Source organism: Leopardus geoffroyi, chromosome E1 (assembly GCF_018350155.1).
Source record: "Leopardus geoffroyi isolate Oge1 chromosome E1, O.geoffroyi_Oge1_pat1.0, whole genome shotgun sequence".
Lineage (NCBI taxonomy): Eukaryota > Metazoa > Chordata > Mammalia > Carnivora > Felidae > Leopardus > Leopardus geoffroyi.
Window position 1 is genome coordinate 17,828,843 of NC_059330.1, and position 23,221 is coordinate 17,852,063.

The 23,221-nt window shown below is 40.4% G+C and overlaps 1 protein-coding gene across 2 annotated transcripts in view; it reads left to right on the forward strand.

Moving 5' to 3' along the window:
- Nucleotides 1-23,221, forward strand: part of FAM222B (family with sequence similarity 222 member B) — a 75,261-nt gene that overhangs the window by 8,855 nt on the left and 43,185 nt on the right. Inside the window, exon 1 of one of the 2 annotated variants that reach the window (XM_045487893.1) lies at nucleotides 21,420-21,687. The exons of the other annotated variant lie outside the window; for it this stretch is intronic. The gene's annotated coding sequence lies outside the window, so the exon portion shown is untranslated. Of the gene's footprint in view, nucleotides 1-21,419; nucleotides 21,688-23,221 lie in introns of those variants that run through there. 2 annotated transcript variants of the gene reach the window in all.

A 23,221-nucleotide genomic window follows, 5' to 3' on the forward strand; every position in this document is an offset into this window, starting at 1 on the left:
TGCCAAGCTTCCCAGTGAACTTTTCAATAAAGAATCAGTGTGCAGGGGTGCCTGGGTGGCTCAGTCTGTTACGCATCGACTCTTGATTTCCGCTCAAGTCATAAACGCGAGGTCATGGGTTCGAGCCCCACGTCAGGCTCTGCGCTAAGTGTGGAGCGTGCTCGAAATTCTCTCCCTCTCCTTCTGCCCCTGTCCTGCTTGTGTGCATGTGCACTCTCTTTCAAAATAAGTAAACATTTTTTTTAAACATTTATTCATTTTTGAAAGATGGAGAGAGACAGAGCATGAGCAGGGGAGGGGCAGAGAGACAGATGGAGACACAGAATCTGATGCAAGCTCCAGGCTCTGAGCTGTTAGCACAGAACCTGATGCGGGGCTCGAACCCATGGACCGCGAGATCATGACCTGAGCTGAAGCTGGGCACTTAACCAACTGAGCCACCCAGGTGCCCCATTACAACATTTTTTGAAAAAAAAAAAAAAAAAAAAAAAGAATTGTGTGCATATTAGCTGTACATCTTTGTTTTCCCCTATTCTCAATGATTTACCAGACTTAGGAAATTTGCCTTTTTAAATTTTTTAAATTATTTTTTTTAGTTTTTTTTTTTTTTTTAATAGTCTCCATGCCGAACATGGAGCTTGACCTCTTGACCCTGAGACCGAGAGTTGCATGCTCTACTGACTGAGCCAGCCAAGAACCCTGCAACTGCCTTGTCTAACATCAGTTCTATTATAAAGATGGAGGAAAAAAGAATCTATTTCCACTGAATGCCTCTGATTGAAGCCTGAATGGTTATTATGAACTAGAACCTCAGCAGATTTGGTTTGAGGACCACAGGACAATTTTGATCCAGTACCTGGTTAGTTCAGAGTTGGGATTAGGAATTCAAGCTAACTGTCTAGTTTTCTGCTACTCCGTAGCTTTTTCACCAGTTATATAAGAACTGAAAATAATGAAATAAATATACCTGATGGTAAGTGAAAAATACACATGCTGTTGTTTTCTGGAAGGACAGTTTGGTATGATTTAGGTGCTTTTTTTATAGTTCATGATTTTGAAATAAAAGCAGAGACATGTTTTATGAAAGGAAGGAATATGCAGAGTATCTGTAGTTGTTGGTTGACTTTAGCTAAACATTTTTAATATTGACATTAAACAGGATGTCTGGCTTTGACAAGAAAATCAAATACTGAGAATCACAGACATCCCTAGGGTCTCACCTTGATTCAAGGCTTAACTCCCCATACTTCTCATTTTCTCCCTTACCTTAGGGATTTTATGTTAAAGAGAAGATTAATTCTGTAGATAGGTTTTCTTTTTACTTTGTTATTATGAAAATTTCACATATATGCGAGAGTAGACATCAGTATGATGAACCCCTCTCACTCCGCTACAGTAATTTTGAACTTGTGCCAATCTTGTGTTATCTATGTTTCCCCATCCACTAACCCACCTAAGTTATTTTTAAAGAAATCTCAGATTCATAAGTTAATAAATATTTCCATATATATCTCTAAAAGATAACTAAAAGAAAAATCCCACAAAATTAACAAGCATTTCTTTAAAAAATTTTTTAGTTATATATATATTCATTTGGATGGGGCTAAAGATTTTAAAGATTTTAGGGGTACCGGGGTATCTCAGTCGGTTGGGCATCTGACTTCGGCTCAGGTCATGATCTCATGGCTCCTGGGTCCAAGCCCCCTTTGTGCTGACAGCTCAGAACCTGGAGCCTTCTTCAGATTCTGTGTCTCCCTCTCTCTTTACCCCTCTCCTGCTCACAGTGTCTGTCTCTCTCTCAAAAATACATTGAAAACACATTGAAAAAAAACAAAACATTGAAAAAAAGGTGGGGGTGCCTTGGTGGCTCAGTCGGTTGAGCGTCTAACTTTGGCTCAAGTCGTGATCTCATAGTTTGTGGGTTCAAGCCCTGCATCTGGTTCTGTACTGACAGCTCAGAGCCTGAACCCTGCTTTGGAGTCTGTGTCTCCCTCTCTGTCTGCCCCTCCCCCACTCATGCTCTGTCTCTCAGAAGTAAATAAATGTTAAAAAAAAAAACAAGAAAGAAAAAGAAAGAAAAGCAAAGGGACCAACATAACCAAAATTATTTTGAAAAAGGACAACAAAGTTGGAAGACTCCTACTACCTGATTTAAAGACTTACTGAAGAGCTATGGTAATCAAGACCGTGTGGTATTGGCGAAAGGATAGTTTGACAGATCAATGAACAGAATACAAAGTCCAGAAATAGACCCACAGTATTAAATATAGCCATTTGATTTTTGATAGAGGTACAAAGGCAAGTCAAAGGAGAAAAGATAGTCTTCTCAACGAGTTGTTGAAACGATTGGATATCTAAAGTAAAAGAAAGAAAAAATGTGCCTCAAACTATACTTCATACCATTTGTAAAAATTAACTCAAAATCGATCATAGACCTAAATATAAAATGGAAAACTATAAAATACTTGGAATATTTTATACAGGAGAAACAGGAGAAAATCTTTGTTACCTTGAATTAGGTAAAGAGTTTTTAGATACAACACCAAAAACAAGATCCAAAAAAATTTTTCTTGATGAATTGGGCTTCATCAAAATTGAAAACTTTTACTCCGCAAAAGATACTTAAGCGAATGAAGAGAAGACACAGACGGGACACCTGGCTCAGTTGGTAGAGATGTGACTCTTGATCCCAGGGTTGTGAGTTTGAGCCCCATGTTGGGCATGGAGTCAACTTAAAAAAGACACAGAGTGGGAGAAAATATTTGCAAATTGTATATCAGACATACATAAACCTGTATCTAGAATGTATAAAGAGTTCAGAACTCGTCAAGAAGCAAACAGCACCATAAAAAAATGAGTGAAAGATTTGAGTGACTTCACTGGAGCAGATAGATTAATGGCAAGTAAGTGTGTGAAAATCTCAACATCTCAGTCATTAGAGAAATGCAAATTAAAAATAATGAGATATGCCATTAGAATGGCTAAAAAAACAACAAAAGAAAACTGATTAGATTATGGGCTGGCAGGGACGTGGAACAACTAGAACTTAAGGAAACACTGTGGTAGTTTCTTACTAAGTAAAACAAACATTTAACATGTGACCCAAGTATTTACCCAGTGGAGTGACAACCTAGGACATAAAAACCTATATGTGAATATTTATAGCAGCTTTATTTATTTATTTATTTATTTATTTATTTGTAAATGTATCTTTTTTTTTTTTTTTAATTTTTTTTTTTCAACGTTTATTTATTTTTGGGACAGAGAGAGACAGAGCATGAACGGGGGAGGGTCAGAGAGAGAGGGAGACACAGAATCAGAAACAGGCTCCAGGCTCTGAGCCATCAGCCCAGAGCCTGACGCGGGGCTCGAACTCACGGACCGCGAGATCGTGACCTGGCTGAAGTCGGACGCTTAACCGACTGCGCCACCCAGGCGCCCCTCTTTTTTTTTTAATATGCGTATTTTATTTTATTTTTTTAACGTTTTTTATTTATTTTTTAGACAGGGAGAGACAGAGCATGAATAGGGGAGGGGCAGAGAGAGAGGGAGACACAGAATCGGAAACAGGCTCCAGGCTCTGAGCTGTCAGCACAGAGCCCGACACGGGGCTCGAACTCACGGACCGCGAGATCATGACCTGAGCCGAACTCGGCCGCTTAACCGACTGAGCCACCCAGGCGCCCCTATAAATGTATCTTTTAAAAAATATTTATTTTTGAGAGAGAGGGAGCACAAGTAGAGGAGGAGGGGAGAGAGAGACAGAATCTGAAGCAGATTCCAGGCTTGGAGCTGTCAGCATAGAGCCTGATATGGGGCTCGAACCCATGAACTATGGAGATCATGACCTGAGCCGAAGTCGGATGCTCAACCCACTGAACCTCCCAGGCGCTCCCATATTTATAGCAGCTTTTTATTTGTACTCAAAACTAGAAACAACCTGAATGTCCTTCATCTCTGGTATGGATTAACCAACTGTGATATATTCATATAGTGGAATACTACTCAGCAATAGAAAGGAACTATTTATATATGTAATAACATAAATGAATCTCATGCATTATGGTCAGTGAAAGAAGCTAAACTGAAAAGGCTACTCACTATTTGATTGAATTTATGTGATAGTCTAGAAAACTTAAAACTATAGGGACAGTGGAGAGCAGATTGATGATTGTCTTGCTCTAGGGGTAGGGGAATGTTTTACTACAAAGCAGTAGAATGAGGAAATTTCTGGAGGGTAATGGAACTATTCTGTACCTTGATTGTGGTTACACATCTGTATGTTTATGAGGACTTTTAGAACTGAACACTAAAAAATAAATTTTACTGTGTAAAAATAAAAGAATAGTCTGAGGGCCCCTGGGTGGCTTAGTGGGTTGAGGGTCTGACTCTTAATCTCAGCTCAGATCTTGATCTCAGTTCAAGCCCCGCATTGGTCTGAAGCCTACCTTGAAAAAAAAAAAAAAAGTCTGGGGGTGGAAGAGGGAGACTTTAAAGAAGAATTCCAAAAATGTAATTTCCTAAATATATTTGAATTTTAACTTAATTTTATTTCTTTTTTGAATATATTTTAAGTAACATAAAAGGTACACAGTATGGGAATGTCTGGCCGGCTCAGTCAGTAGTGCATGGGACTTTTAGGGTTGTTGGGTGTAGAGTTTACTTTAAAAAAAAAAAAAAAAAAAAAGATGCATGGTGAAAAGTCTCTGAGTGACAATTTAAGATCCTTTAGAATTTATTTTAATTTGTAATGCAGTTGTGTACTCTAATTCTTTTTTTTTAATTTGTTTATTTTAACAAATAAACATCCAAGATGTAAACATGGAGAAACCCCTTATCCATTTAGTCCATCCCCATACCCACAGCCCCTCCAGCAACCCTCAGTTTGTTCTCTGTATTTAAGAGTCTTTTATGTTTTGTCCCCCTCCCTGTTTTTATATTCTTTTTGCTTTCCTTCCCATATGGTCATGTTTTGTATCTTAAATTCCTCATATGAGTGAAGTCATATATTTGTCTCTTTTTTTTTTTTTTTTAATGTTTATTTATTTTTGAGACAGAGAGAGAGCATGAACGGGGAAGGGTCAGAGAGAGAGGGAGACAGAATCTGAAACAGGCTCCAGGCTCTGAGCTGTCAGCACAGAGCCTGACGTGGGGCTCGAACTCACGGACCATGAGATCATGACCTGAGCCAAAGTCGGACGCTTAACCGACTGAGCCACCCAGGCGCGCCCCTATTTGTCTTTCTCTGATTGACTTACTTCGCTTAGCATAATACCCTCTAGTTCCATCCACATTGTTGCAATGTGTACTCTGATTCTTAAGACTTCAAGAATATTTTGCTGTTTATTTTCTACTTTAAGTTTGCTTATTCTCAAGCATAATGCTACTAGCTTTCTTTCCCTACTCTCTTTCTATCCTAGGACACTGCTGTGTTACCAGTATTTTTCCACTTCAGTGCATGAAAAAGTATAGGGAGAGATTTATGAAGTTAATGGGGGTATATATGAATATTATCCAAAGTCTAGCCAAGCTATTTATTCTCCCAGGGATTACTTAATGAACTGAATGAAGCTTGGACACTCGGAATATTGTGGCAGGACACACCCTTCAAATTCTTAGAAGTATTACAGCTTCCAGGTTAGTGTGGATTTTTAGATTTGGTAAGACACAGAAAAACTTGGCTGTGATTTTTGGTCAGCTGGACCAGGTCCAATATTGATTAACAGCGTTCCTCCTCTGCTTGCATCCTTCCTCTTCCCTCCGCTATTGCTTTCTTGTGAGAGGCAATTTGAACTATTTGCTCGTGTTTCTGGATCATGTCTCTGCTCTTTCTTTCCACAACTACTCTGATTTTCCATCAGATCTCAAATTTCTAAGTTAGAACTTTTATTTAGATAAAGTAAGATCAGGGGCGCCTGGGTGGCTCAGTCAGTTAAGCGTCGGCTCAGGTCATGATCTCATTCATGGTTCGTGAGTTTGAGCCCTGCGTTGGGCTCTGCTGACAGCTCAGAGCCTGGAGCCTGCTTCAGATTCTGTGTCTCCCTCTCTCTCTACCCCTAACCCACTCGCACTCTGTCTCTCTCAAAAATAAATAAACTTAAAAAAATGTTTTTAGATAAAGTAAGATCATTCTTCTTAGTAGGGGGTTGTGTGGGTGACTGGTTAGGCTCCCGTGTCTCACTGGAATATTTATTTGCCTGCTCTTTGTAAATTGTTAACCCAGCTGATCTCTAGTCCTTCAATGTTATTCTCTCCCCCACCTTTCTCTCAAAGGCTATCAAGTGGAAGTTATCTTCATTTTTTTCCACACCTGCAGACTTTACTGTATTCATATGTCGGCCTTTCCTTTCTTCTCCATATTGTTAATCCCTCTGCGACCTTGTTATATCACTGTTTTTATGTTCGTATTTATTTCTTTTCCCCAATTCTTTGTCCCCACCCTACCCCCAGTTACTGCTCAGTTTCTCTCCTATTCCTAAAAGTAGTCTTTCTCCTGCTCTCTTTACTTTCTCATAGCCTATTTATTCCTCAAGCATGTAATTTGATTTTGTCCCCAACACTCCACTGAAATTGCTCTGCTCAGTGACCTAATTGTGAAACTCAGATGATGCTTTTCAGTCCTTGATTTATTTTGCCTTCTGCTTTTATTAATTTTTTTTAATTTTTAATTTTTTAATTAAAAATTTTTAAATGTTTATTTTTGAAGGAGAGGGAGAGAGAGAATGACTGAGGGAGGGGCAGAGAGAGAGGGAGACAAGAATCTGAAGCAGGCTCCAGGCTCTGAGCTGTCAGCATAGAGCCCAGTGTGGGGCTCGAACCCACAAACTGTGAGATCATGACCTGAGCCAAAATCAAGAGTCGGATGCTTAACCACCTGGGTGCCACCCAGGCACCCCTAATTTTTCAGTTTTTGCTTCTGTGCTTCTTTAAACTGTCCATGCTTGGTTTTTCTTTTCTATTTCTTTTTAGTCTCCCTTTCTTCTATCCAGTCCTTAAGTGTTAATGTTGCTGACAATTCTGTTCTTAGCCATCCTCTTCTTGTTTTATTTTTCACAGGTAATGTAATTCAAATCTCTATATTTAACTCAAATCTCTGTCTCCTGGGATCCAGACCTATATTTCCAGAATCCACCTGGACATCTTATGGGCATCTTGGAATTCATTGTTTTTGCCACAAAATCTAAACCTTCTAGATTCCCTGACTGGTTGAATGCTATTAATAGCCATACAGTTGCTAAATCAAAAATATTGGATTTGACCTTGCTCCTTTCTTCTCCCTTACCACTCGTATCTGCCTGATCCCTAGATTTGATTTTAGCGTTGAAGATCTCCTAAATCTGCCTCTTTCTTTCCAACCATATTGCCAAAGTCATAGATTAGACCGTTTTTATTTCTCTCTCTCTTTTTTTTAATTTTGTTGATGTTTTATTTATTTTTGAGAGAGAGAGAGACAGACAGAGCGTGAGCAGGGGAGGGGCAGAGAGAGAGGGAGACAGAGAATCCCAAGTAGGTTCTGCCCAATGTGGGACTCCGACTCATGAAACCGTGAGATCATGGCCTGAGATGAAACCAAGAGTTGGAAGCTCAACCGACTGAGACACCCAGGTGCCCTGACCATTTTTATTTCTTACTTGGTCAGTTGCAATAACCTCCTAACTGGTCTTCATGCCTCAAGTCTTAACTACCCCTTCAGTTGGTCCACCACATTGCCACAAGAGCAATCTTCCTAAATTGGAAGACTACTTATGCTCTTTCCCTTTAGGATTCTTTATCATTCACAGCACACTTAACACATAGATGATTGGTTCCATCTTCCTTCCTCCTTTCCTCATTACATTTTTGCTCAAGCTATTTTCTTTTCTTCCATGGACGTTTCTTCCAAAACAAGCAAACATAACCAATAATGTGGTGAATCTCCTAATTAATCTTTAGGATTTAGCTCATAGCTCATTTCTTCTGTAAGGTCTTCCTAGTTCTCAAGGCAGAATTAATCACTCCTGCTGCTGGGCTACTGTAACATTTTATTATCCTGCTAGCATTACATTTATTATTTAAGTGTTGTTTTGTTTCTTCAACTGGATTGTGAGCTCTTTGTGGGTAAGGGTAACTAAGACTGCCAAATTTTTTGAGTTTCTAGTATGTGTAGAGTACTAGTAATACACTGCTAATCAAGATGGACAGTCTGTCCTCTTATGGAGCTTGTATTCTAGGGAGGGTAAACAGACAACAGACAACTTTTTAAAACCCAGTTATGATAAATACGATGCAGAGAATTAAAATAGACTGATGTGTTAGAGAGTGAATGGGCAGCTACTTTAGGTTAGGAGAATAGGGAATACCTTTCAGAGTATGGCAGTTAAGATCTAGGAGAATTCAGAGATTACCAGATCAAACATTCCAGTGTAGAACTAAAGAGGAATGAACTTCATATCTTGGAAGAACAGAAATAAGGCTAATGTGACTTGAATGTGGTGAGAGGGAGAGTGGTGCCAGAAGAAGGCAGAGACCAGATGACACTGGGGTTTGAAAGCTAGGGTAATGTGTTTCCTTCAGAGGTTTTTAAGCGGGCATATGATGTGAATTGATTTGTAATTAGAATGTTCTGCTTACTGTGTGGAAATGGATTCATTGTAGGGAGATCGTGAGTAGAGGCAAGGAGACTAGTAACAAGACTTGCACTAATTTAGATGAGAATTGGTGGTGACTTGGATTGGAGTGATGGTAGAAGAGCTGTAGAGAAGTAGATTTGGAATTTCTTTTGGAAATGAAGTCATCGGGACTTGCTCAGGGATTGGCAGCAGCCAGGGGGAGTGAGACAAAGAGGAATCATGCCTAACTTATGCATTATTGGCTGTGGAAACTAGGTAGGTGATAATATTTATTGAGATGGGTAAGATTCTGGTGGAAGGATTTTACTTTGGTCATATCAAGTTTGAGGTGCTTGTTAGATAGCCAACTGGAGCTATAAGATAGAAAAGCCTGGAATTCCTGGGAGAAATCTGGGCTGGCATTGTAGACTTGAAAGCAACATGTAGGTAGAGTTTGAAGTCATGAAATTCAATCAGGAGGTCACCTAGGAATGGATTGTGGCTAGAAAAGAGGTATGAAGGAGAAGGAGCAGCCAGTGAGGTAGGAGGAAAACCAGTGATGCTATGGAAGCCAAGTAAAAAATACGTTTCAAGGATGGAGTGGACCACTGTATTGATTATTGTCTCAGAAAAGAACAGAGAAGTACGCATGGGGTTTGGCAACCTAGTGATTATTGGTGACCTTGACTAGAACCACTCATCGGAGTGATGGAGATAGAAGTCTGATTGTAGTGGATTAAGAAGAAAAATAAGATGAAGAAGCATTTGATCCTTTTTTTGTTTTCGTATGATGACATAGAGGTTTTGGGAACCAATTTCTGGAAACTCCTTGTGTCATTGTTATTAAATCCTTATTTATATTCAAATGTGGTTGTGTATTTTTGGTGAAGTGTTATAACAATAATTTAATGTTTTTGTACCCTCATTTTAGGTGGGTTTCTGTGTTCTAAGAACCTACTAAAACTAGGACTATGAGCAATACAGATAAACTGGTTGAGTGAATGATACTGTTTTTAGGAATTAGCTTCGTGGTTTTGGAAAAGCAGACTGGCTTGACCTTGGCCTTATAATACATCAGTTTTTTCAGCTCTCAAATGAGGATAACAGGACCAGTTTAGCTCACGGGTGGTTGTGAGGCATGACTACTAATGAAAATATTGTAAAACACTCCTGCAAGTTAAAGTGTGATATAGATGCTAAATAATAGTTCTTTATTGGGATGTTGTGAAAATTAGCAACATGCTGTCTGTTAGAGGCCATAAGTTCCTTTTGAGAAAGGTGATATATTTTTATAAATACTATTTGAAGAAAAAATAGTTCCAGATTTGGGAAAAGATACTGCTACCCTAATTCTGGAGTGTAACAATTATGGAACCATAATGAAACAAATTTTAGTTAGAGAATATTTCCAAAAGATTTATTATATCACTTCAGAGGATTTGTATCACAAGATTTTTTTTTACCATTCTTGGCTTTGTGGTTCAAATGAGGGTATGACTGCCAGCCTATGGGATTATTTAAAAAAAAAAAAGTTTTTTTTTATGTTTATTTATTTTTGAGAGGTGGGGGAGGGGCAAAGGGAGAAGGAGACACAGAATCTGAAGCAGGCTCCAGGTTCTGAGCTGTCAGCACAGAGGCCGATGCGGAGCTCGAACCCACGAACTGCGAGATCATGACCTGAGCTGAGGTGGGACCCTCAATCGACCGAGCCACCCAGGTGCCCCTAGCCTATGGCAGTTATAATGCTGAATATTTAAAGGACCAGTAGGGGTGATTTATTATCTGTATTTAAAGCATCATAGCCAATTAGTAGAACCACTCACAAAAAAGCACTGAAAATGCACTTTAATTTATTTTAGATGACACCATATAGCCACTTTAATGAAAGCTTAGGTGATGGTTGCAGTTAGGCTTGGAGGAGGGACATGGTGCCATTTCAGCCAAAGCTAGCACTCCTTGTTCCACACCTGAGGTTAAATATAGAATCTGTGGCATCATTACCTATAATGCACTTAGAAAATGCTTGAAATTTGAATCTGATGAACTAAATTTTTCTCAGCCTCTAAACTGGCATTAACAATAGAAGAAACTTGGGATGTGGGTCTTTTATGTCTGAAACTGATAAGGGAAAACTGAAATGGTTAAGCAATAACGTGCTGACGTGCTTAGAACTTTACCCTGCTGACAGCTCAGTTGGGATCTTGTGTATTGTTTTTTCAGTAGGGACCTGTGTATTGCTAATTTTAGAACAAAGTGACATGAAGTTCTTAGCTTTACATAGGTTGGAATTGAATCCTTTTTTTCTGGAATTTGAGTTCTCCCACAGTTCTTTCCCTCTTTGTATCAAGGACAAGTAAAAGGCTTAGCTTTCTTTTCCTCTTTGATGGGAAGACTTTTGTCCCATCCAGGCATTATTTGCTTTTCTTTTGCATTTGGTGACTGGAAAGGGGGTCCCAGAATGGCCTGCTTCTACAGCAAGGCAGTTGAGTAAGCTTACTTTGTTAGAGATGCTTTACCTCTGTGGTTATATTTAGACTTTCTTTTATTTACTTCTATGATCTCCCTTGTTCATTGTAGGCTTGGGGATTGGCTTCAGCTATTTTATGTTCACAGGTAAAGGTTCATCTTTTATTCTTATTTTAGTTCCTTTAGTTTGCAGTTTACCTGTATCCATTTTTTTAATAGTTTCCTTCCCAGAGTAGATGTTTCACAAAGCTTCTATTCTAAATATTTTTAGGTTATGTATTACTTAGCTAGGCACCCTTATCTCCCCAACTCCCCCAGCTTATTTGGGCTATAATTGACAAATAAAATTGTAAGATATTTAAAGTGTACAGTGTGATTTAGAAAAAAAATTTTTTTAGCGTTTTGAGAGAGAGAGAGAGAGAGCAGTCATGAGCCAGGGAGGGGCAGAAAGAGGGAGAGAGAGACAGAGAGACAGAGAATCTCAAGCAGGCTTCACACCGTCAGCGCAGAGCCCAGTGTGGGGCTTGATTTCCCAAACCTGAGCTGAAATCAAGAGTTACACACTTAACTGACTGAGCCCCTGTACAGTGTGATTTTAAATATCATTATCTTTTGTTTCTTTTTTTTTTTTTCATTCTGAGTAGCCAAGGTTTTCTCTGAGGCTTGCAGTTGGCAGTACTATCAAGCCAAAATACCCTTAAGATTGTATGGAGAAGCACTTTCTTTTCTTTTTCTTTCTTTGGTGAAAAAAGGTGGTTTTATTATATTGCCCGTATGGGACCCAGGGGCAAAAAGAGCTGCCTGTATGGAAAAGTCACTTTCTATTGCTTTTTTTTTTTTTTTTTTTTTTTAATGTTTATTTATTTTGGGAGAGAGCGAGCACAAGCAGAGAAGGGAGAGAGGGAGAGGGAGAGGGAGAGAGAGAGAATCCTGATCAGGCTCCATGCTGCCAGCACAGAACCCAATGTGGGGCTCAAACTTCTGAATCATGAGATTGTGACCTGAGCCGAGACCAAGAGTTAGACGCTTAACGAACTGAGCCACCCAGGTGCCCCTCTACTGGTTTTTAACAATACAGAATTATATATAATATTTGACCTTACATATTTCTTCTGTGACTACCAGTTCATGCCCTTTGAAAATGTACCCTTTGGGAAAAAGAAAAAAGAAAAAGAAAAGAAAAGTTCCCCTTTGGTTGTCTTTTTCATATTGAATTGTAAAAATTCTTTGTATTTTGTGGCCATCAACTCTTTTCCATAAATGTTGGAAATTATTCTTTAAGGCTATGACTAAGAAGTGAGAAAGCAGACTATTGCATCAAATGCTTATCCAAGATGGTATTTGGTTAAAATGTTTGCCTTGGTTATTTGAGCAATAGTAAGCTTCTTTTGTCTCTCTCCTTCCAAAGATGCATAGAAAAGCTCCTTCTGTCTGAAGTAAAGTGTTGGCTCTGTGTTGGTTATAATTTGCTTTTTCTGGCTGGCAAAGCCTTCTTTTTGTTTTCTGTCTTCTGACAGATTATAGGATTGTGGGGAAACAGCGTCCAGGGCTTTTTCAGGAACTGTGCCATTTCATCTACAGGAGAAGCCATTGGCTTTGGCACTAGAAGAGAATCGGCTCTGCATTTAAAGATGCCAAATCATGCTTGATTCACAAGTTTGCCGCCTCATTTTGTGTATGTGTGTGAAACTTTTTCAAGATGCTGGCTTTTACTTTTTCTACCATGTGCCACCCTTTGAATATGAGAAATTTACCCTCAGTATGAGAAGTTAACAACTTGTTCCTTGTCTCTAACTCCCCAACCCCAACACAAACAATCCAGACATCCCAAACCATAGCAAAAGATGCAATAGTTATTTTAGGATTAGGGAAAAATACACCACACAAATGTTTCCATTCCATTCCATGGTGACTTTGAGTTCAAGTGTTAGTCTTTCCTGTGTAGGCTTGAATTATTTAGGTGTAGAAATGATTTGCTAAGCAAGATGTCTCTTTACAAAGGCATCAGTGAAAGCTAATTGTCAGAGAATTCTATTTCCTGACTCTGGGAAACTTAATTTGTGTAAGACAGAGCACATTTAGGAAACCTCTATTTTTTATCCTTGACACACTTTTCAGGGAGCTGTATAATTTATCATGATTTCAGATGAGAATTTTTATTATGTAAGCAGTCTTTTTTTTTTTTTTTTTTTAATTATTTTTGAGAGACAGCATGAGTGGGGAAGGGGCAGAGAGAGGGAGACAGAAGATCCAAAGTAGGCTCCGTGCTGACAGCAGAGAGCCTGATGCTGGGCTCCAACTCACGAACCTGCAAGAACATGGCCTGAGTTGAAGTCGGATGCCTAATCTACTGAACCACCCAGACACTCCTATTAAGTAAGCAGTCTTAACTCCAGTTGTATCTGTTATCTTCATGTTTGTTTGAAGTAGGTTCCACACCCACATGGAGCCTGTTGCGGGGCTTGAACTCATGACCCTGAGGTGAAGACCTGAGCTGAGATCAAGAGTCAGACACTTAACTAAGTCACCCAGGAGCCCCAACTTTCATGTTTTTAAAACTGTGTATAATAGGGGTGCATGGCTGACTCAGTTGGAAGAACATGTAATTCTTGATCTCAGGGTTGTGAGTTTGAACCCCATGTTGGTTGTAGAGCTTACTTAAATAAACTTTTCATAAAAATTTTAAAAACTGTGTATAATAGGTTTTGAAACCTAGTCAGTTCGATATTTTAGCAAATCTTCCACACATGTTAACACTTCATGCCTCTCGTTTCTATAGATAATTGTTTAAAGTAACTTGTAGTTATATGTTATTTCCATTTAGATTAAGATGGGGAAGATAAATAGGGGAACAAGCCAGTTTGGATATGCTGGTTTGTCTAGTGTGAATTATTATATGGACATCGTTTTTTTTAGTCTCTCTGCCAGAAATGCTTCCCCTTCTGTCCTTCCCAAAACCCACAGTCTTGTAAAAAAGTTGAGGTTTGGCTCTTTCTTGTAGTTTGCTTTTTTTTTTCTTTTTTTTTAACTGTTGTGTTTTCCCTCACTGGACTAAGCACCTTAAAGACAGGGACTATAGCTTATTCAGTTTTGATATGAGTGAATGAATGAATGAATCCAAAGATACAGTGAATGGATTTTATTTTATTTTATTTTTATTTTTTTTTTCAACGTTTATTTATTTTTGGGACAGAGAGAGACAGAGCATGAACGGGGGAGGGGCAGAGAGAGAGGGAGACACAGAATCGGAAACAGGCTCCAGGCTCTGAGCCATCAGCCCAGAGCCCGACGCGGGGCTCGAACTCACGGACCGCGAGATCGTGACCTGGCTGAAGTCGGACGCTTAACCGACTGCGCCACCCAGGCGCCCCTTTTTTTTTTTTTTTTTTTTTTTTCAACGTTTATTTATTTTTGGGACAGAGAGAGACAGAGCATGAACGGGGGAGGGGCAGAGAGAGAGGGAGACACAGAATCGGAAACAGGTCAGTGAATGGATTTTTAACTTCCCTCTAGTGTCCGAAAGAGAAAATACAGCCAGCTTAAAAAAATACTTTGCTACATTGACATAATAGTTAAAGGCATTGCCTCCTCCTCATTTTTTTTTTTTTAAACTTTCACACTTGTTCTTTTTCAGACCTGCTGTTCTCTTTAAGACTGGTGGATAATAAGGGTTTTGTTTTTGTTTTTGTTTTTAAATCAGAGTCTGTTGTGTCACATGGGTGTTTGAATTCTATAAAATGTCTCATAGCAGGTCTTTATGGGGAAAATGTGCTTTTAGTAGTTTCAGCTTCTGGACACCTAGGTGGCTTAGTCAGTTAAGAGTCTGACTCTTGATTTCAGCTCAGGTCATGATCTCAGGGTTCTAAGATTAAGCTCCACTTTGGACTCCGCTGGGTGTGGAGCCTACTTAAGATTCTCTCTCTCCCTCTCCCTCTCCCTCTCCCTCTCCCTCTCCCTCTCCCTCTCCCTCCCCCTCTCCCTCTCCCTCCCCCTCTCCTTCCCTCTCTCCGCCCCCCTCTCTGCCTCTCCCCCTCCCCTGCTCAAGCTCTCTCTCTCAAAAATAAACAAAAAAAAAGTTTCAGCTTATGTTCAGGATAGATCGTTTTTATTGTTTTGTCTTTGTTATTCAGTTCTACTGAGTTGTATATATATGTATATGTATTTTAATGTTTATTTATTTTTTGAGAGAGAGAGAAAGAGACAGAGTGTGAACCGGGGAGGGCAGAGAAGGAGACACAGAATCCAAAGTAAGTTCCAGTCTCTGAGCTGTTTGCACAGAGCCTGACCCGGGGCTCAAACCCATGAACCGTGAGATCATAACCTGAGTTGAAGTCGGCGCTCGACCAACTGAACCACCCACGTGCCCCTCAGTATAGTTATCGTGATTGGAATAAATGTCAAAGGCACCTTTGACACTTTTCAGTTTTGTTTTGTTTGTTGGTGTTTGTTTTTTTTGTTTTTTGGTGTTTGTTTGTTATAAATGTCATTTGGGAAATATGCCAGAGTACTTAAGAAATACTGAAGTGTGATCATACTGGATGGATATTAGTTACTTGAACTAGTTTTCAGTCTAGCTTATTGATCTTTTCTTTCTGTTTTTAAGAGCCAGTGTGTTTTTGTTTCAGCATCTTTTACTGATTATAAAAGTTAGACATGCTCCGCATAAAATGTTTAAAAACTATAGAAAATGTTAGTTCCACTATTCAGCTAATCTATTAAAATTACAAAATTAATGCATGTTGCTTACTTTTTGAAAGATCCAGTGAAACAAATATTTAAAAAGTTCTTTGTGGGGTTGGGCACGTGGGTGGCTCAGTCAGTTGGGCATCCAACTTCGGCTCAGGTCATGATCTCACAGCTCGTGGGTTTGAGCCCCACATTGGGCTCTGTGCTGACAGCTCAGAGCCTGGAGTCTGCTTTGGATTCTGTGTCTCCCTCTTTCTCTGCCCCTCCCCTGTTCATGTGCACGCTCTCTCTCTCTCTCTCTCTCTCTCTCTCTCAAAAATAAACATTAAAAAAATTAAAAAAAAAAATAAATTAAAAAAAAAAGTTCTCTGGGGGCGCCTGGGTGACTCAGTCGGATAAACATCCAACTTTGGCTCAGGTCATAATCTTGCGGTTCGTGAGTTTGAGCCCTGTGTCCGGCTCTGTGGGGCTCTGTGCTGACAGCTTGGAGCCTGGAGCCTGCTTCAGATTCTGTGCCTCCTTCTTTCTCTGCTCTTCCCCCACTCATGCTCTATCCCTCTCTCTCTCAAAAATAAATAAAAACATTTTTTAAAAAATTTTAAAAAAAGTTCTGTCCTTTGTTCCCTCTTATTTTTCCAATCTTCCTCTTAGTGATAACCACAATTGACAGATTGGTATATATTATATGTTCCAGTATTTTCTTGGACCTACAGACATATATAATACTACTATGTGCTTAAAAATAGATGTGATTATTTTATAATCTGAAACTTGATATTTTAAAACTTCATTGAGACAAAATATATACAGTATAGAAAAGTGCATATAAGTGTACAACTCAGTGAGTTTTCACAAATTAAACATTACCGGGGTGCCTGGGTGGCTCAGTCGGGTGGGAGTCTGACTTCGGCTCAGGTCATGATCTCACAGTTCGTGGGTTCAAGCCCCACATTGGGCTCTGTGCTGACATCTCAGAGCCTGGAGCCTGCTTTGAATTCTGTGTCTCCCTCTCTCTCTACCCCTCCCCTGCTCACACTCTGTCTGTCTGTCTGTCTCTCTCTCTCTCAAAAAAAAAAAAAAAAAAACACATTAAAAAAAAAAAAAGTTAAACATTACCTATGTAACTAGTTCCCAGATCAAGAAACACTACCAGCCCTCTTGAAGCCCCTCCGATCAATTTGTCCATGATACTGGATAAGTAAGTAATTAGTAGTGGCAGAGTTAGAACTTGATTGTTGTATCTTGAAGATGAATGAAGAGTATTATTAATGGTTTCAACTTTGGTGGCTTTTTTGAGAACTTGGGTGATTTAAGTGATTTGGGTTATTCTTTTGCTATAAAGTTTACTGGTCTAAATATTTATTGAGGACTTTGCTATGTGTGCCTTACTGTGCATAATTGGGAAGGGAGACAGAGGCAAATGTAATACAAGTTCTGAGTTACAGTCTAAAGGAGGAAGACAAATCACATATTAGACAACAGAATAAGTATTGTATTGGGGCACCTGGGTGGCTCAGTTGGTTGAGATTCCAGCTTCGGCTCAGGTCATGATCTTACGGTTTGTGAGTTCGAGCCCCAAGTCGGGCTCTGTGTTGACGGCTCAGAGCCTGGAGCCTTCTTTGGATTCTGTGTCTCCCTCTCTCTCTGTCCCTCCCCTGCTTGCTCGCACGCACGCTCTCTCCCTCTCTCTCAAAAGTAAACATTAAAAAAAATTTTTTTTTTAGGTATTAAATTGTGTAACAGTGATTCAGGAAAGGAATCATTGCTGACAGCATCAAAGAAGGCTCTACAAGGAAGGTGGAATTTGAACTTGAAGCATGGGTAGGATTTGAATGGCATGGTTATAACAGCACAAGTCATGTCATGAAAATAGAAATGGATGAACATGATAGACAGTGAGCAAACAGATTAGTTTGTCTGGTGTGGGGAAACATGCTAGGGAAAGGTAGGAAGTAAGTTTGATAGTGTAAGATAGGGCCAGATTATGGAACATGTAACAGCTATAGAGTGGAAATTTGGCTGGATGACATAGGTACCAGAGAGCCACATATAGCTTAGTGCATAGGAGTATTAGATTTGGAGCCAAAATGACTCAAATTCTCCCCCCCCGCCCCCCCCCCCCAGATTCTAATACTGACTCTTCCATTTACCAGCCATATGATTTAGAGAAGATCTTCAACCTCTCTGCACCTCAGTTTCTTTATCTATAAAAATGGGGAAATTTTCATAGGCTTATTATGACAAAATAGTAAATATAAATATATAGTTCTTGCCACAGGGCCTTGGCCCTAGTAAATGTGCAATAAATGTAACTTTCTGTGTTTAAAAAAAATTTTTTTTAATGTTTATTCATTTTTGAGAGACAGAGAAAGACAGGGTGTGAGTGGGGGCGGGGCACAGAGCAAGGGAGACACAGAATCCGAAGCAGGCTCCAGGCTCTGAGCTGTCAGCACAGGGCTTGAACCCACAAACTGCAAGATCATGACCTGAGCTGAAGTCAGACTCTTAAACCAACTGAGCCACCCAGGCACCCCAATGTTTGTTTATTTTTAGGGGAGAGAGAGAGAGAGCACGCTCACGTGCCAAGGTGGGGGGAGGGGCAGAAAGAGAGGAAGACACAGGATTTGAAGCAGGGTCCAGGCTCTAAGCTGTCAGCACAGAGCCTGATGCGGGGCTCGATCCCAAGATCCGTGAGATCATGACCTGAGCTAAAGTCAGACACTTAACCGACTGAGCTACCATGGTGCTCCTAACTTTGTGTTTTTTAAGAACAAATACTTGAAAGCAATGGTATGCAGAATGAGAAGACTAGAAAGAAGTTATAGTTACCGCACAGACATGTTAAGGGTCTCTGTTAGGGTTATGGTAGTAAGATAGAGTACATTTGAGGGTCGTGAAAAGAAATTGGACTTGAATTCTTTAGAAGAAAATGTTTTGGGCTTCTCCAGTGATCTTTTATTAAATAGTTGTAATTCTTCTGTGGACTGTATAGATACTTGGGCAAGGTGAATTTGACTTTTTAATTTAGTTAAGGTATTTGAAACTCCCTAAGAGTTCCACGTTTATATTATAGAAGAGGATATCAGAAATTTTATCGGAATTATCCACTTTCCAAGAACATTTGTGTAATAGTGGTGAGACTGGTATGTTTGGTTCCTTGTTTTTGATGTCTTGGCAAATTAATTGGTATATGTGTGTTCTTGGAACAATGTAAATTTTAGTTTCTAGTTTAGTCCTTAAAGAGAAAAAATTTTCCTTTATGGAGAAGGCTAGAATCTGAAGGAAGGTACTAACACAGAAGTTTCCCTTAGACATCAAGATTACCTTTATGGTTAGCTACTTTGAGCAGTAGTTTCTTATTCTTTAGTTATTTTAATATGGAAAATGCCAGGGAATTGCTAAATGATATGAATTAGAGAGCTCGTGAATTTTTGGTTGAAGTCAGGAGATGATAGGATGAGACTGGACTTACCGGCTGGCTAGCTAGCCAAGCTAGCAGACTTTAAAATCAAAAAGTTTCACATTTAGTTCTTTTCATATGGAACCTAATGAATGCTACTCTATGAAACATCAGTGAGGTTCCTCTATAAAACTGTTTTAAGCCAGTCTTTTAATTTGGGTTAGAAAGAAGAGCTGTCTTTAATATGGGCATGTCTGTACAGCTCCTTTTCCATCTTATAAGAAGACTGAGGTTATAGATATGAAATGCTTTGAACCCCAAATTAAGAAAGGACTACTTAGGGGAGCCTGGGTGGCTCAATCGGTCAAGTGTCCCAGGTCATGATCTCATACCCTGTGAGTTCTAACCCCACATGGGGCTCTGTGCTGACAGCTCAGAGCCTGGAGCCTGCTTTGGATTCTGTCTCAAATATAAACAAACATTGAAAAAGAAAGGGCTACGTAAATTGCAAATACCTTTTGTTGTCTTTTAAAAACTATAGTACTACTTTGGGGAACTAAGTGGGATTGTAGAGTATGATGTAAATATTTAACATTAGTTGCAAGAATTCTGTGGACAAAAATGCCAATATAGGTAATAGCTTACTTTCCCTGATCCCCATTTTCTTTTTCTTTTTTCTTTCTTTTTTAAAAAGATGTTTTATGGTTTTTTTTTTTAAGTTTATTTATTTATTTTGAGAGACAGAGCAAGCGGGGGAGGGTCAGATAGAGTTCCAAGCAGGCTCCATGCTTCAGCACAGAGCCTGACGGAGGGCTAGAACTCACAAACCACGAGTTCATGACCTGAGCTGAAACCAAGAGTTGGACACCCAACCGACTGAGCCACCCAGTTGCCCCAATGTTTTATTTATTTTTGAGAGACAGAGCATGAGTGGGGAGGGACAGAGAGAGGGGGACAGAGGATCTGAAGTGGGCTCTGCACTGACAGCAGAGAGCCCCATGCGGGGTTCGAACTCCCCAGCCGTGAGATCTCATGACCGTGAGATCATGACTTGAGCAAAATCAAGAGTTGGACACTTAACTGACTGAGCCACACAGGTTCCCCTCTATTGTACTTTTATTTAATTTTTTAATGTTTATTTGTTTTTGAGAGACCGAGAGAGAGCCAGAACGTTAACGGGGGAGGGCAGAGAGGGAGGGAGACACAGAATCTGAAGTAGGCTCCAGGCTCTGAGCAAGCGGCGTAGAGCCTGACGTGGGGCTCGACCTCAGGAGCCATGAGATCATGACATGAGCCAAAGTTGGACACTTAACCGACTGAGCCACCCAGGCGCCCCTATTTTTCTTAAATGAGTCCCATGCACTGCTCCACCACTACACCTAAGAAAATATTCTACAATCTTTGACATATTCCATCCCAGCTGTGTTATGCCCCTAACGTTGGCATTAGTGATTGAAGTGTTGATGCAGCCTGCCAGTTATGCAGCGACCTGGCGGTTGCTGAGAGTTTTTTCTGAGATTTGGCATATGGCTTGAACAAGACTTAGATACTTGTTGCCTGATTGTAATGAAACCTGCTAAAGGAATGGTTAGCTTGGATTTAATTGGATGTAGATGTTTTATATCTGAACTGGATTCGAGCCAACTGTGTGTTTTGGTGTATGTGTGTGTTTGCAGATTATTTGATGTATTCCTTCTCCTACCCCCACCAATTTCGAGATTACTACCTTCCCGATATGCCCCCTCCCCTCTTAATTTCTGCATCACAGGAAGCAGGAGTTTCAGACAGGGTGGATTGATGTTTGTAGCTGATCTAATATGCAACCTAAATCTATCCACGGTGTGAAGTAATTAGCCCGAGAAAAGAAGGGCGAGGCAGAGGCCCAGGAGCATCTTTTTACTGTCGGGTGTCATCTGGTGGCTATTGCTGTGGAAGTCTGAGGCACTCTGTGAGTTATTGCCTGGATAGGGGCCACTCTAGCACCCAGGCAGAGAATGGGCTGGGGAGCGATAGAAGGGGCGCAGCATCACTTGGCCCAGCTGTGGTATGCTTGCCTCCCGGCTTTGGGGTGGTAGTCAGGAGAGATCGGGGCAGCTCTAACAAAGAGGAGCCGCGCAGGGGCCGGGGCCGCGGGTAGCTGGCCTATCCCCGGCGGCTGACCTCCCAGTGGGCCTCCCCAGTTGGCTGCTTGGCGGGTCGCTCTCCTGGCTCCCTGGCTTGCCATTGGCTGTGCGGGCAGGAGGGGGTTTGCGGAGGGCCGGGATGGAGTTGAGGGGGCGGGGCTGGCTTCCGGCAGCAAAGGGTAGCAAGCGGCTGCCGGCTGGGGGAGGGGGTGTCGGCGCACCGCGGAGTGCTGTGCTCCAAGAGCCTGGCACTCGGAGCTGCCACCTCCCCCTCCCCCAGTCAAGACAGCTATAAGCCCCTTCTCATCCCTCCTGCCCGGGCGGGGCGAGGAGGGTTCAGCTGCCCCAGGCGGGCGGGGCGGAGCCTGGAGCCCCACCGAGCGAGCGCTGCGGAGCGATCCTCACCTCCCTTCAAGGGCTCAAGGTGTGTGTGCGTGTGCGTGTGTGTGCTTTTTCTAATGCAGCCCCGACTTCAGCCGACTTAACCTTGTGAGGAAAGGGGAAATGGAATGGGAAGTAAGAGCTCCACATCCCATCAGTTTATTTTGATTTTCTGATTCTACCCTTCATTCTTCTTTCCCTCCCATCATCTCACCCCTGCAGCAGGGTAAGGAGATTCAGGACTCTTTATCTTTTTTTACTGATAATCGATGTCGGTCTCTTATGAAGTAAAATGAACAGAAGAAAAGAGGAGCTCTTTCTTGCGTGGCATCTGATGCAGTAAACCGCAAAGAAAGAACGAAAGAAAAAGAAAGAAAGAAAGAAGGGAAGAAGGGAAGAAGGAAAGAAGGAAAGAAGGAAAGAAGGAAAGAAAGAAAGAAAAAGAAAAAGAAGGCTAGGAATGGGTTTTTGGTACTGTACTGCATTCATGTCCATTAAGGCTGTCTTCACCATTTTCCTACTTGGGACTGCCTTATTCAGCAAAAACAATCTGAAAAAGGAGATGCTAGTGGAAAGAGGGAGCAGCCCATGCCAAACGGTGGTTAAAGGAAATCCTAATAGTTGTTAGTGATTAACTCTGTTAAAGTCTTCCCCTGAGTACCTTGTCACCTGCTTTGTTTAGTACTCAGCCCTACTGGAGAAATCTATCAAACGAGCAAACTTACCTTACTGTTACTGAAACCTAAAAGTCTTGTCTGTTTCTCCATCAGTTTATTTCTTACATCCATATGATGTTCAGAGAGGTTAGTTTCTGTCATGAAAGACAGAACCAAACTTTAAAAAAATCCAGGTGAATTTTGTTCAATTATTTTTTAAAGTTTCCTCCCTCCCAAACTTTATGAAATTGGGTGGCTGTAGCATTAACAATTTAAATTATATTTATTTCTTTTGAGTTCTTTTACTTCTACAATTTATAGATCTCTTCTTTCTGAAGGACACAGAGCTTATCTTCAGCCAAAATCAGAAGCCTCTTTATTAAGTTTTTAATTGAGTGGAAAGTTATCAATTGAAGATAGAAAACCCAAATTTTATGTGTTAGAAACAAATGGTGTGTGTGTGTCTGTCTGTCTTTCTGTGGTGAGTGGCAGTGTTCGTGATAAACTTGCTTAATCTAACTGGGGATTTTCACCAAAGGTGTTTGGACCAGATTTATCTTAATGTTGCTTAGCAAAGAACTAGAATACCAGACGGGATGAATATCAATTTTTGGCAGCATTCTTTGCTAAATATTAATTGAAATGATTGAGAGATTCTTATAATCCAGGTTCAGTTTCCACAGATTGTTCTAACTGGAATTCAGTTTTGAAGACAGAATTGATATGCTGGAGCTGTCTTATAGTTTTAATTGGATCAGTGTTTTTTCTTTGCATTGACCTATTGGATCTCTAATAAGGGGCAGTTTGTGGTGAAAGCCAAGTATTATGAGGAAGAAGTGTAATAGGATAGGCAACCATCTTAGTTGTAGAAGCTTACTAGGGATTAGGAGTCTGTCTCTCTGTTTATCTGTCTGTCTGTCT